This window comes from Clupea harengus, chromosome 6 (genome assembly GCF_900700415.2).
Source record: "Clupea harengus chromosome 6, Ch_v2.0.2, whole genome shotgun sequence".
Classification (NCBI taxonomy): Eukaryota; Metazoa; Chordata; class Actinopteri; order Clupeiformes; family Clupeidae; genus Clupea; species Clupea harengus.
The window spans coordinates 4,299,064-4,314,579 of NC_045157.1; the positions used below are offsets into that span (position 1 = coordinate 4,299,064).

General features: G+C 44.2%; 1 protein-coding gene across 1 annotated transcript in view; it reads right to left on the minus strand.

The window, feature by feature from the left end:
* The window catches only part of lingo2 (leucine rich repeat and Ig domain containing 2), a 260,684-nt gene that overhangs the window by 226,599 nt on the left and 18,569 nt on the right, over positions 1-15,516 (minus strand). The window lies entirely within an intron of this gene.

The window sequence follows — 15,516 nt, forward strand, 5'->3', positions numbered from 1 at the left end:
AGTGACACGTCCAGCATCGATCGACCCAGAGTCAGTTACCAACAGACCAGACTGGGCCACCAACACACCAGAACCAGTCGGCCCCCAGCACGCCGGGCCGAGAGTCGGCCACTCACATGAACTCCGGGGGCAGATCTGGCCACCAGGAAGTCCAGGGAGCGTTGGGGTGCTGGATTAGGAGAGGAGGAGAGGATCAATCTGTGCTGTGGAGCTCATTTGGTGCGTGGAGATGGAGATGGAGAGGAGTGAAGCGAGGAGAGGACAGCGGATCAGAGCTGAGCTGAGCTGAGATGAGCTGGAACAGCTCTCCGGAGAAGTCCAGATCTCCGTCCGCTGGAGAGAGGTGTCTCGCTGCTCCTTCAGTGATGAACTGACAATTAAGAAATCAAATAAAGGGATTACAGCCTTCTGCAAGGCCCCTTCTCTCATTATTTTCAAATCCTCTGAACCTCATCCGATAAATATTCAGAAAATACAGAACATTCCTTCTCCTTCCACCCACCCTTGTGTTCTACTTCCATTCAAACTGCCATATTTCCTTACGCCGACACCTCATCAACATGCCATGTTCAGCAGCTGAAGCTACTGGATTGTCTTTCTGCCCTCAGGATGGGATTAGTAGCAACTGAACGGCCAGGAGTTTTTTTTTCCCAGAGTCTCATTTGACCCAGAGTCAGGCCCGGATATCACAGATTTACACCAGAACAGAGCAAAGTCCATTTCAATATGAGCTCCAGGATATCACAGATTTACACCAGAAACAGAGCAAAGTCCATTTCAATATGAGCTCCAGTTGGAGAAAGCCTCCCTTAAGCGCTACTCTTCCATGTCTGGAATAAATGAAGTAAAATAAATAAATGTCTGTTCGATTTCCTCATAAAACACAGGATGAATGTGAAACAGTTCACAGTATCAGCTTTCGCATTTCTCTCTTCTTTGTGTGTGTGTGTGTGTGTGTGTGTGTGTGTGTGTGTTCTATTTTTCCCTCAGTGTGTTTTTCCTCCGGACTGCACTAGGCGGATACTCTCTGCTCCAGAGCAGCATCTCCCTATTGATCCACAGCTGGTGTAGAATAACTGTGCAACACTATGCTGCTCTCCCAAGGTCAACCTTCTCCGAAAGGATACTACACGCTCTCTCTCTCTCTCTCTCTCTCTCTCTCTCTCTCTCTCTCACACACACACACACACCCTCCCTTCTCCTTCTCTGGGAGGGCCCTGACACTCATGTACATAATATGTAAAATGGGGTTTGTTTAAAGGTGCAATGTTATTACCATAAATATTCCCCCTTTGGTGGAGCTAGAGAATGGCACATGTGTCTGTGCTGCCATTAGATACAGGACAGAGGAAACCCACAGAGGGAAGGAACTCATTTCTAATGTGTTATTATTCAAAAAAGACCACAATCATTGAACATCTGAATTCAGCCCTCAGCCAACAGACAATAGCCAGATAGGATTAGGATTGGGGGAATTAAATCTCTTAAATGATCAATTTGGCAGTGGCTAAATTGTTATTCAGTATTAGCAATATAATTGGTGTCTATGAAGCATATAAATTATATCCTGTTCCAACAACACCTCATTCTCATTGCGAGTCCTGCATAACCGCAGAACAGATGACCAGATGGGAAGGCAGAGAGTGAAACGCCGTTTGTTTGCCTCTTGCACTGCCAGCACTCTGGCTCTCTCGGGCGATGTGGCACCTAGCTCCAAAGCCGTGGCTAAAAGACGACAGATGTTGGGTTCCGAGGGCATCGCCGACACTCATTCACTCCCTGTCCATCCTAGTCCCCCGGCTTCCTCTCTCTTTGTCCCCCCTCCTCTTCCACTCTCTTTCTCTCTCTCTCTCTCTCTATTTACCTCTCACTCTCTTTACCCCCCCCCTCTTCCACTCTCTTTCTCTCTCTCTCTCTCTCTTTACCTCTCACTCTCTTCGCCCCCCCACCTCTTCCACACACACTCTCTCTCTCTCTCTCTTTCTCTCTCTCTCTCTCGCTCTCTCTCTCTCTCTATTTACCTCTCACTCTCTTTGTATCTTTTTCCGACAGAGGGAGAGTCCATCTTAGTCAGCTGTCTGAGGCTTTACACCCCCAGAATCCAATTTTCAAATTTTCTCTTCCATTTTGGCACACGCTTATGAGCGAGATTAGTCAAGGCAACCTATTTGTAACAATATAAATACGACTCTCAGCCAGCTAGCATCCCAAGATAGGTGGGGGAAAAGAAAAGAAAAGAAAAGAGAGAGAGACCAAGCATGAGCATGTCTTGTAACCTCAAGGACGCCAGTTCAATACTTTTCTCCAAGAGGAGGCAGGGGATGGGGGGGGGGGCGGTCTGAAGTTGTGCTCCGATCCATACTGAGCTTCACTAGACTCCCCTGCCAGATGCCTGGTATCCAGTGATCAGTTATTCTCAATGACCCATTAGGCTACTCTCTCTTACCCTCCCTCCAATCTAACGGAAGGCATTTATTGAGCCGGCGCCCTGATTCCACGCTAATTGGATCAGCTCTGTTGTTGCCGTGAAGTCAGTGAGGCAGATGCTGTTGCTGTGATGGAGTGCTTCTGCCTGCGCCTTTTACAAGGTTGTCACCCTCGCTCCCACCCCTGCTGACGAGACCCCGCCTCAGTTCCCAGAGTCAACGGTGGATGCGGCGGAACGCCGGCTCCGCCTCCCGCTTGACGGAGCCCGGGGCCACACCAGCCGAATGTCTACGCTCAAGCGCTCTAAATTCTCAGCGAGCGAGAACAACGTGATGTGGCACCAAGGTACTTTTGTCAAGAAGGCCACTATTGAAGAGAGGTAAAGGGAGTTCAAGGAGGGCAGAGAGGGGGGAGGGGGAGCCTGATATCATACAAAAGATCAACGTCACCAAGGTAACAGGGAAGAGAAGGGAAGGCTGACCTCAGTGGGTGGAAGTCTTCAGATCGAGGGTGACGAACAACGGTGGGATGGCAAATTACCTTTCAATTACCCCTCTCAAAGAATAGAGTCTGATTGGGAAGATGAGTCCATGCGCTGGGCCTACAGGAGGTACCCTGAGCTCTGCAGCTCCCAGGCTACGAGATGATATTAAATCTGACCTGTGTGTGTGTGTGTGTGTGTGTCTGTGTGTGTGTGTGTGTGTGTGTGTGTGTGTGTGTGTGTGTGCAGCTCCCAGGCTATGAAATGATATTAAATCTGACCTGTGATGAGATATTTTCACAGAGAAAGATAGCGCTCATGAATAGGGCAATCGAGAGAATGTGTTTCACACTCTCATTCCATCATGGGCCCTCCCGTGTTCTGTGGTGTCAAGAGTGGATGACAGGCAGAGTGAGAGCCGGCGCCGCACCGCACCACACCGCACCACACCGCCCCGCACCACCCCGCCCGCCCGCACCACCCCGCACCGCGTCGCACCACACCGTACTAGCACTGTTTTTTCTTTTTTTTTTTTGGCCCGCGCCAGCAAATTTTAATAACATTTTTCCATCCCAGCACAATCAGAAAAGCTTAAGTTCAGACAGCTGTGTTAAGGCAATAAATCATGGAAAAGTGAGACAGAGAGAGAGCGAGTGAGGAAGAGAAAGAGAGAAGACAAGAGAGAGAGAAAGGGATGGAGAAAGAGTGAGAGCGAGAGGGGTTGAGTGGGGGAGGGAGGGAGGGAGGGAGGGAGGGAGGAAAAGAGAAAGAGAGAGAGAAAGGGGGGGTGAGTGGGAGAGGGAGAGAGGGAGGGAGAGAGAGAGATAGGGAGAAAGAGAGAGAGGGAGAAAGAGAGAGCCCTCCTGAAACCTCATGTGTAATTAGAGTGCTGCTGTGTTTGATGCCAGCCGGCTCACACCCTCGCCTCTTCTGAATACTGCTGTCGTCACACTCACACAAACACACACACACACACACACACACACACACACACACACACACACACACACACACACACACACACACACACACACACACTCACACACACGCACACAGGCCCAGGTGTCTGAGCAGACGACCATATGGTTCGTTCTCCTGGCCTTTGGCCGCCATTTTAATACTTCTATTGTGTGTGTGTGTGTGTGTGTGTGTGTGTGTGTGAGTGTGTATAAAAGAGAGAGAGGGAGGGAGAGAGTGAGAGATGCATAGAGAATGATGTCAGTGTGTTTGTGGTTTTGCATTCGTGCAGCTAAGACCGTAACAGAGAGAGAGAATGTGTATGTATTAGTCTGAGAGAAAGACAGAGAACAGAAACAGTTGTATATATTCATGTGTGTGTATGTGTGTGTATGTATGTGTGTATGTATGTATGTATGTATGTGTGTATGTATGTGTGTGTATGTATGTGTGTATGTATGTATGTATGTATGTATACATTAATGTAATGTTTATATTCATGTATATGTATGTATGTATGTTTACATGTACATGTGTAACTCTATGAAATCTATACTCTTACACACTGATTATTTAGCACCTTGAAAATCATGGTGGTAGGTACTTAGTGTCCTTATAGAGATCCATAGCTAGGTGTGGCGGTAGGTACTTATTGTCCTTATAGAGACCATAGCTAGGTGTGGCGGTAGGTACTTATTGTCCTTATAGAGATCCATAGCTAGGTGTTTTTTTCCCCTCGCCTCAGCAAAGAGAACGAGGATGGAGGTAGGTGTGTGTGTGGTGGTATGTGTGTTTGTGCGTGTGTGTGTTTGTGCACGTGTATGTGTGGTGGTGCTGGTGGTGTGTGTGTGTGTGTGTGAGTGTGTGTGTTTGTGTGTGGAGGGGGGGGGGGTTAGCAGAGGGAGCTATTTAGGTGTACAAGTCTGCTTTTGTTTGGTCATTATTCAGGAGACTAACAGAGGCGAGCGCCGAGGTCTTGTGAACAGCCATTTTGTGGTGAGCTCACCTGAAACCACAGCACTGTGCTGAGTAATACAAGTGTGATTTATGGACTGGCACAAAACAGGTGCCAGAGCCATTCACCGGGCCACGGGATTACTCTGCATAGGCATCTAGCCGACTCTATTAGCCACAGCAGGGGAGCCTGTGGACTGGACGTCTGAGAGGAGATTAATAGGGGAGGAGATGGGTCTGGGTACAGACCTGCAGGCCAGGCCAGTGGCTTAGCACAAGGCTACTCTTCACAATAGCAAATCCAATCCAATTCAATTCAATTCAATTCAATTCAGTTCAGTTCAGTTCAGTTCAGTTCAGTTCAGTTCAGTTCAGTTCAGTTCAGTTCAGTTCAGTTCAGTTCAATTCAATTCAATTGTATTAATATAGCACCATAGCTCTTAGAGGTGTGACAGGACTGAGGAATGTGAGCAGGAGGGGCTTGAGGTAATGGCCAGTGTTTGGAGGGCATTTACTGCCCATATTCATATTTTAGTGGTATGGGTCTCCTTCAGCACCATGCCATTTAAGGTGCAGAATATACTCATGCAAAATAGAAAGAGAGCGAGAGAGAGAGAGAGAGAGAGAGAGAGAGAGAGAGAGAGAGAGTGAGAAAGAAGGCAACAGCCATTCCTATTCCCCCAATTCCCCCACAGTCATCTAAATTATTTATGACCGTGCCACTTCGATTTTAAGCCTGTTTGCTTTTGAGCTTGACTTTTCTTTGCAAAGCGTAACGCATTCATTATATACCTCAGCGAACAAACTTTTAGTTGCTGGTTAAACGTCTGAAGATCACTGAAGTAAACGGCAGGTATCTTAATTTCCCATCTTGTTTTGAGTTCTTTAGTGCTGCTTCATGCGTTGCAGGCAGGATCCCGTCACTTTCTATTAGTGATGAGGGATGTTATCACAAGAGCTACCCAGCTCTTCATAATGGCAACTCTTGTCAACACAAGCTGGCAGATAACGCATGGTTTTATGCTGGGATAATCAGATAGATGCATGGAAACTACATTTTTTTTGATCATGCATTGTGTAGTATTTCGGCCCAGACTGTGCCATTTCTGTTGTTTGTTTTTTTACATTCTAAAATATTTTAAAATTCAAATTCTACGTGAGTCATAAACAGCAAACAGAAAATGACACTTCCAATACCACACGACCACAAATATTTCAGTATTTAGGTCCTATCTAGGCCAAACAGAGTTAACACACTCATATAAACTACTAATATAGTGAACACACTCCTATAAACTACTAACATAGCTTGACCATGCTATTGTGTCAGTACAGGAACAACAACAAAAACCTCACAAAACACAAAAGATGCACGATCTTCCCATTCATTGTAAGATGTGTTCCTATGCAACATGTATAAGTACCCCATGCAAGATGCAAAGATTTAAGTTCTAAAATTCTAAAGTGGTGATTAATAGGATTACGTGTAATACTAACTATAGTCCATCTCGGTGGAAGATGGTGGAAATAAAACTCTCCAATCTTGGATTTCTGTCATTAATCCTAAATGTAACCTGCCTCCAGCGAGGTATATTCACAATAATAGTCCTATCATCTCTTTTATCTCACATTCAAACATGAACAGCTGGTTCATTCTTTTATTTGTTTTATCTTTTTTTTGCCCTTCATCACCAGAGGCAGGAGTGACTACTGTAAGCTTCACATTAATTAACCAGTAGGGGCAGGAGGTAACTTGAGATGATATGCTCGTTCGAAGCCAAGATCCCTGAAATCGAGAGGGGCTACCACTGGTTATCAGCTCTGCCATGCATCTCATCCAAACATCCGAAACAAGACCCTGGTCATGCAAGCCAAGCCGGGTCCCCCATCTAGATGGAGCCAGTAGATGAAATGTATATTGCGGAATTAATAGGACAGTAATAAGCAACTGAAGACGCAACAGATACAATCAACCAAATCCAAATCTATCTTTCTTCTGTCCCCCTGCCTCTGCTGTATGCTTGCACTTCTGACTCACTTCATTTAAACCTTATTGTTTGCCGTCCCGATTATTGGACAGGAGGGGTTTTGGCTGTTGATACTGCTGATACTGAATGCTAATGTGTTAATGGGTGTATTAAAGGACATGACTAGAATGATAACATAATTAAGGCATAATGAGACAAATGATTAGAGGGTAATGATGATTAAGTTTGTCACACTGGAGCAGAGACAAATAACCTGAACTTCTGCACTTATAGACTGTGGGAAGTAATGTTTGTTGGAAGTTTGACTGGGGGATTTTGGTGACAATACTATGACATACACTGTTAGACACTAATTAACTGTGTGACACACTGTGTGTACTCAACCCTAAGGTCCTGTCCACACTAGCCTGGGGAAATATAAAAATAAGCCCTTCCGTCCGTATGAAAACGTCATTTTCCGACACCAAAAATGATACTTTTCTTTCAGGGACGATGACGTACGGTTGCCATGACACTGACAAAAGTACCTGCTCCATACACCACCAACAACAAACAGTTCTATGACGTTTCTGTGTTTTGGGAAAACGGTAGGAAAACAATCGTGTGGACGTAGTCTGAACCTTTGTATTTCTAGCCTAAACCCCAGTTCTACAGTATACGTACAAAGGATATGTGTGTTGTTACTCCATGGTCCATGGGCATTAAAACATAAAATACTTACAAAACATGAACTATACTGTAAACATTTTTACAAACTTTCCACTCTAAAACTGAAGTCAATATCTGATTTTAAAATGGCGGGTTCAGAGCATGGGCCAAAGTGGTATTCTGCTGGTCTTTCTGTCCAACCATTACTGTCAGACTGAAAGTCAATATTTATAGTATTTTTTATTTTTATTACTCATCCATTTACCTGACCCTGTTATGCTATAATGTTGATTTTTTTTTCAATGTCCGCCGGACAAGGGGTCAATTTGTTTCCTCCTGGAAATAGAGCTCCTACAAAAAAAAAATCCACAGCATTTAAACTGCACAGAATGGAGCGTGATTACCCACCACGCCAATTAGACTTTAATGATCTTAATTATGGGAATATTGTGTGAAGATTAGCGGAGAGCCTCTCAGGTGTGCTGGCCCTTCGAGAGAGCACTAATCTTCTTGAGCCTTTCTGCCATTTTAACCGGGAGAAAAATCCACAACAGTAAAGCGCCCATTTAAAAGCCACAACCAGAGAGCACCCATTAAAAACCAAGCAGTCCTCAGAGTGAACAGCTTCCGGTGTTACTGCACTGAGGACCGGGCGTTCAAAATACTCTGCATCAGCATCAGGGTTGTGTGACTGTTTTATTTATTTAACTATTTATATGTTTATTGATTGAAACCTTATTTGGTAACCATTCTGTTCTAAGGTCCCCAATAACCATTGTTATTGGATGTATTAACATGAACACCATTGACTTTAGCATTAGCAAATATTAAATAATGTTAGGTAACATTAAGTGCTTCAGTTAATGGTTTATTATTGTGAACTGCTGCATATAATTGATGTTAGTAAACCTTTGTGTTAAATATATGTTTCTTCAATATGGCCAACAAGCCATAGTGTACTCTTTTCATGTTTATGTGAGTGTGTATGTGTGTGTGTGTGTTTATGTGAGTGTGTAAGTGTGTGTGTGTGTGTGTGTGTGTGTGTTGAGGGGGGAGGGGTTCCAGCAGAGGACAGACAGATTATTTCAGTGTTGCAATTCACAAAGGTCCAACGGCACTTTGTATGTATAAACTGGAACTTCATTGTCCCTACAAATAAACCACTTGACAGTATGTCACGAATGTTTACTGCATTTGTGATATGTGTTTTTTTTTTTGTCTGTGTTATGATGTTTTCCAAAGACAAAATTGAACCTTTACTGTTTGAGTGTCCATTGTCCTCTTTGGAAATGTCTTTAAAATGGTGGCTTGAGGCACTGTCTGCCATGACAGTGACAAGGACAAAAGTAACACAAGGACGAAAGTAACACAAGGACAAAAGCAGAGGCAACCTCTGTAGCTGAGGCCTAACGTAAGGCCACTGGTCTATCTTCAATCGGCTCTACCACATCTACTACTACAAGTGTAAGGCAAGGCAAGGTAAGGCAAGGCAAGGCAAGTTTATCTATATAGCACGTTTCATACACTGAGGCAATTCAATGTGCTTTCCATAAATTAAAAGTAAACGGAATGTCCAAAGGGAAAATACTGTAATCTGAACACTATCATGAATATCAACATAATCAAAGACGGTTTCTTATGCTAGGAAGACACAGCTTTGGAAGATATGGTATGGAAGATCAAAAGAACTGAACGACCATCCCCAACTGAAAGACGACAAACAACACCTTGACACAATACGTTTCAGAAATCAGGTATAGCTTCCTTGGCTCGTCTTCATAAACAGACACCCCGACAAAGCAAACAAACCTGACGTTCCTGTACTTATAGCCATTTGCTGCAAAAGATTACTAATATGAAAGTGTTTATACAAATTGTGCCAATACAACAAAACAAAAATCTCTAGACATCCACGGCATACATCACCTGTCCCAGTGATGCCCTCTCCTCTCTGTTACTCACCGAAGAGCAGGCAGTCCAAAGGGTAGATGAAGTCACAGACCAAGAGCTCTTTCTCACAAGATTCTCGCTTCTGGATTCTTTACAGGTTCTTCACTGGGGGAAATTCCTTGTTTTGTGAGAGAGTATCCGGCACCTTCTGACACTACTCACTCCCACCCATACAAGAGCGAATGGAACAAAGAACCTATTTGTAGGTTCCCTGCCTCTAAAAGCGAATGTAGGACAACTCTCCTCTGTAGTCTGAGCAGGAGATGAATCACTTAGCCTTAATCCCAGACTGGCTTGCATATTGTACAATTTTAAGCACGAGTGTGTAAAAGACTTAGCGCTCGCTGTTTGTCAGTGATAATCATGGCGGTGACAGCTTCAGCTCTTCAACTGACTGACGAAACCCTAATTATTCCTCTGGTACCAACGTGTTATCCTGAGATTGATGCTAAGATATGCAATAAATAAACTGTGTTACATCCTTTGTGGGAGGGTTTTGAAAGTACTTGGTAGTAAGATGAAAAAACACCTTCCCATTCTACAAATGTGGTGTGAAATCTAGAGCTGGTGTTCCCTCCCACGAGAGATTTCAACAAGCTTTTTGTATGTAAATTCGTGTCTTGTGTTGATATTCCCGCGTTGTACCAGATGTCAGTGAGGATAAAATATATATAAACGTACTTTTACAAGACACATCACAACACAGTGTATCTCTCACTGTTGCAATCTGTGCTGTGGGTCAGTTTGACAGTCTGATACATACTTCCTGCTCCATGCTGCAAATACTGCAGTTATAACGCAGACTATCATTTGATTTTATTGTACTCCAGACAATGACAGGAATTTGAATACACTGCATGAGACCTTGGCCTGGTGATGCAGGGGGCATGGAGAAAAGCATGCTTGGGAGACTTCTGCATTTCATCAATCAATTTTGTCAGTACTTTACTGGTGATGTGTCGGGTAATTGCGACAGCTAAAGTCAGAGTTACGTATTTTATGTTATTTTTGGTGTGTGTGTTTTTAGTTTTTATGTGTTGTGCCTGTTGGTTTTGTTCTCTTTTTTTTCTATCGGGCAACTAATGGTTTTCTTACAAATGTTGTACTTCTATTTAGAAGACCTTAAAAATGTGTGCTTGTTTAACTTTGCCCAATAAACATAAAGTTACAAACACAGACTGCATGACTGCAGTCTATAAAATAATAATAGGCAGATGTCCGGCATGAGGCACCATAATTCTGCATTACCGTGACCCATATGGCACTGCCATCGACATTCACCACAGGCCAACTCTGTGCTCTGTGCTGCACACATTCACAGTCATTACCACAGGCCAACTCTGTGCTCTGTGCTGCACACATTCACAGTCAGTACCACAGGCCAACTCTGTGCTCTGTGCTGCACACATTCACAGTCATTACCACAGGCCAACTCTCTGCTCTGTGCTGCACACATTCACATTCATTACCACAGGCCAACTCTGTGCTCTGTGCTGCACACATTCACAGTCATTACTGACGCAACCAGGCGGAAACTTGCCTCATCTCTGATGTCTGCCACTGACGGAAGGGAAAGCCCCTGCCAGGAGGGAGGATCATGGGATCTAGGCGCCGACATTAGTGGCACTGTGTCATTGTCGCAGGAAGCACTGTTCTCCACTTCCATCATCACACACACACACACACACACACACACACACACATGCAAAGAGGGGAAGCCTCCTCTATGCAAAGACGGGCAACTAGCTGGGAAAGCTAGCAGCCCTCATTGCCATTCCCCTGTAATGAGTCCATGTGGTGGCAAGGCTGGCAGAGTGGCACGCGGTCTGGGTGAGAAACCTGTTCCGAACAGTTGGCTGCGGGGCCACGGCGAGCATCTGCCCTCTCCCTCATTCCCCCTCAGTCCGCCAAGTGACCCAGCACTGTCGGAGGACTGCATGAAGCCTGCCGTGTTGTCTCTGAGCCGTGTCTCTATTTTTCTTTCTGTGACAAGCAGACTGTCCATGTGTTCCCGCGAACACCACGCCAGGGCCAAAGTTCTGGTGCATCCTCGCAGGCTGGCCCCTGAAACACTCGCAGCAGATGACCATGGCAAAGCATCAATTGTCATTAATGAGCCCGCCACAAGCTAGCCATTCCCATTACTGGCTCTGCTAATAGCAGATTCCTCATAGCGGTGTCAAAGAGATATTGATTCAAGCATTGTAAGTATTCCACTCAAAGTATTGAAAATGGATCATTTATAAAAGTGTCACTGCGTGGATGGATCGTTGTGTTTCTTTGTGGTTTTTTTCTTCATTTCAGATGGTCATATAGAGCACCAGCGATGTCAGCGGTCCCACACTAATGAGGAGAAATGAATGATGAATGGGCAAGAGACCATGACTGGCTGCGATCTCCATCTTGTGCCAAGATTCCTCTACATACCTTTGTTAATGGCAGCCAGTAGGCAGATTATGTAGTACCATGTGCATTTCACAGCATTGTCGTTTTTCTATTTCTTATGTAAAGTAGTATTTATTTATTGTTACACCAGGCTTTTATTGCTCTTAGCTTGACTGTTCTTTCCCTTGTATGTCACTTTGGACAAAAGTGTCTGCTAAATGACTAAATGTAAATGTGTGTGAAATATAACAGTTATGAAAAAAAAACTTGAGAATAACAACTATTTTTGAATGCTAGTAAGTGCACACAGTGCTTTTTACAAGCGTAGTAAAATTACAGCATGTTGCCACTACCATCTGAGAAGTATGGCTCAACCTATCCAACACTTGTCCCCCGACAGAGACAGGTCAAGGAGAAAGCTTTTAACCAGAAGGGGGTAAGTGTAACGGGACACATGTTAGACACCACCTGGATGGATCTGCCTGTTTGTGACTGTGACTATGATTCCCTGCCCAGTAAACATGCACGCGGTTTGTGTCTAGCGTTCTGGGAAGGTCAGTCCGTATGTACTGTATGTATATCACGGGCAGATGCGGGACAGCGATACAGGGATTCCTCCTCTTCTCAGCAGGGGCTCTGTAGCTGTTCCACTAAGCTTCCCCAGCTTATGACCTGTCCTCTGCTCACTCTCCTCTCTGCTCAGTCTCAGCCCGGCTCCAGGCAGCGGGGATGCGTGTGGGAAAGTGTGAATATTTGAGCAGCAATAGGGGGCCATGAAAGAGCCGAGAGAGAGAGAGAGAGAGAGCGGGGGAGAATGAGAGATATAAAACGTTTACGTAGGTTCTTTTTATGGACATCTTCTGCAGAAAAAGCTTCATCGGTGGCATAAATACCCTTGAGAAAGACGTAGAGGTAAACGGGACACTGTTATCTACACAGCGAAAGAAAGAGAAAGAGAGGGAGGGAGAGAGAGTGAGATAAGAAATGGGATTTTGCAGACAACGCCCTGGCTGTCGTCTTATGTGTGCACACGCGAGCTGCCGATAGCGGCACGGAGAACAACCACTTCCAGTACCCCCGTATCTGTGAAACAAGGTTAGCCTCCACTTTAAGCTGCAGATGGCTCAGTGTGTGTATTACAGTGCCGATGAGCCCGCAGCATATTTATAGTGCAGCCCTGCCGCAGACAACTCTTCAGTAAACACCCAACACTTCTCGCAACATACTGTGTCCTTGTTTATGTTCTTGTGCTTTCACATTAACATTAAATGAAGTAATTAATCGTTCCCCCGCATATGTACTGATTTACAGTAAGTATCTCTGGCACACAGCCAACATGAGGCATTGAGAGGCTATGCAAAGCCAGTCTTACAGATCCACTGACAAATGTATGTAACCGTGTCACCTGCCCAATATATCAATACAATGCAACTTTTCAGAATCATTCGGAGAGCTTTAGGTGAGACTGAATGTTCAGGATGAGTGTGATTTAGCAAAAGAAAAAAAACACTGTGTGTGGGAGAAGTGAGGGATTTCAGTATACTTCAAGAAATCAATACAATCGAGAGACCACAAACCTGCATCTTAAACATAACATGCTTCGCCACACATTTCACATGGGGGGGGGGGGTGTGTGTGTGTGTGTGTGACAGAGTGTATAGATTGAGTTTAGACACACTTTAAGCCTGCTGGGCAGGAAGAGACAGAGAGGGGGAAAGACAGAGAGAGAGAGAGAGAGAGAGAGAGATAGAGAGAGAGAGCAATCATTACGGCCGGGGAGAGAAAAGGATAGCTGGAGATTCGGTACAGTCAAGGCCGAGCGAATGATTCCTCCTCGGAGGGACACCTCTTGCTGGTTCACATATTATCTACTCCATCTTGCTCTGGCACACCGAATGACCCACTTAGTGTTTAATGAAAGCACCACCCTCCTTTTTATCACCACCCTGCTGTACACGCAAGGTCATCTGACCTCAAAGCCAGCCAAAGCATCTCTGGGTACCGGCCAGTGGAGAACGCTAACACTTCCTTCCAGAAGTACTCATCACCAGCCTCCCTCTGAATTACAGGGTAATGCAACAATGGTGCAAATTAGGCTAAATTATCTCCCTTTCCTTCTAAACAAATATACTGAGAGTGTTTCAGTGTTGCTGTATCAATGCATTGCCTCGCCAAGGCAACACACAGATAACAAAACTGATGAGAGCCTTGGATCCGATGCATCTAAAGCCCCAACACGCTACTTTATAGAATTGGCTGTACGTACTACTTGAACTGAAACCATGCAGATTGTTTTACCAATGCAACGATTCATTTTAGTAGATTTTTTTTAATGACATTTGGTAAACAAATGAATATCCTCTTGGGCATCTGTGGAAGTAATGCTATTGGATCATCTGAGTTTTTGTTTTGCTACACAGATGCTGTGCACCTTATTGCGCTTTGATCCCGTTCATTCATCTTTCCACTCTCGTGATGAAAATGTCTCGCCTCGGCAGCCCTAGATTGTGCGTATGCCTCAGAAACACATTTGATGTGAGAAGAGACCTAGGATTGCTGCTCATCTTGACACAAAAAGACTCTAAAGTCAAGAACACTGTCAAAAAACCTTGGTGACTTAATTGATTGTGATATCAGTTTTAACAACCATGTGAAAGCAAGAACTAAATCAGCTATTTACCATCTCAAAAACATGGCCAAACTTAGAAGCCTTGTGTCAAAACAGGATTTAGAAAAATACTCCTTCATGCCTTTATCTCCAGCATTGACTATGCCTTTTCACAGGCCTTCCCAAAAAGACTATCAAACAGCTGCAGCTTGTGCAACATGCAGCTGCTAGAGTTCTTACGAAATGAAAAGAACGTACCCCATTACCTCCAATACTGGCTTCCAGTTAGTCACACAATTGACTTTAAAGCGTTGCTGCTTGTTCATAAATCACTAAATGGAACAGGACTAAAATCCCCAATTCAATTCAACTTTATTCGCCATGTATACAGATACTAGGAATTGTTTTTGGTTTTCTCCATGCAGGCTATAGTATCACAGATAGAACAACAAGACAACACAGAACAACAATACAAGGACAGATAGTACCAGACAGTATGAGCAAAATAATAAATAAGAATGGAGGTAGTGCAACAATAATAATGTTAAATAAAGTTAAATAAAGTGCGATAAAGTTCGTGTGTGAGAGCTATTTAGGAGGGCTATTGCTTGGGGGAAAAAACTGTTGAGGTGACGTGATGTTTTGGTCATGATGGCCCTGTATCGCTCTCCGATATGTTTCAGCAGTACACACCTGCTAGACTTCTCAGATCACTGGAGAGAAATCTGGTGGTAATAACTACTGCCAGACCTAAGCATGGTGAAAGCTCTGGAACCAACTTCATGATGACAGCAAAGGTGCTCCAACTGTAGTCAGTTTTTAGCCAGATCTAGACTTTAGACCCAACTGTCCTCAGATGCTTTTTGTGAACTGATCAAATTTACTCAACTTTTTTTTTTATTTACTTTTTTATTCATTTAATGTTGTTCTATGTTCTGATTAGAATCTTTTATTTTTTCTATGTTTATTTAACTGCTCATTTGTAAAGCACGTTGAATTACCGTTGTGTATGAATTTTGCTCTACTATAAATAGACTTGCCTTGCCTTGGCTAACATGGTTTAAAGGTGATTTCAGCAAAGTCTAATGTGTGTTAAAGAAGTGTAGCATTGGCAGTGT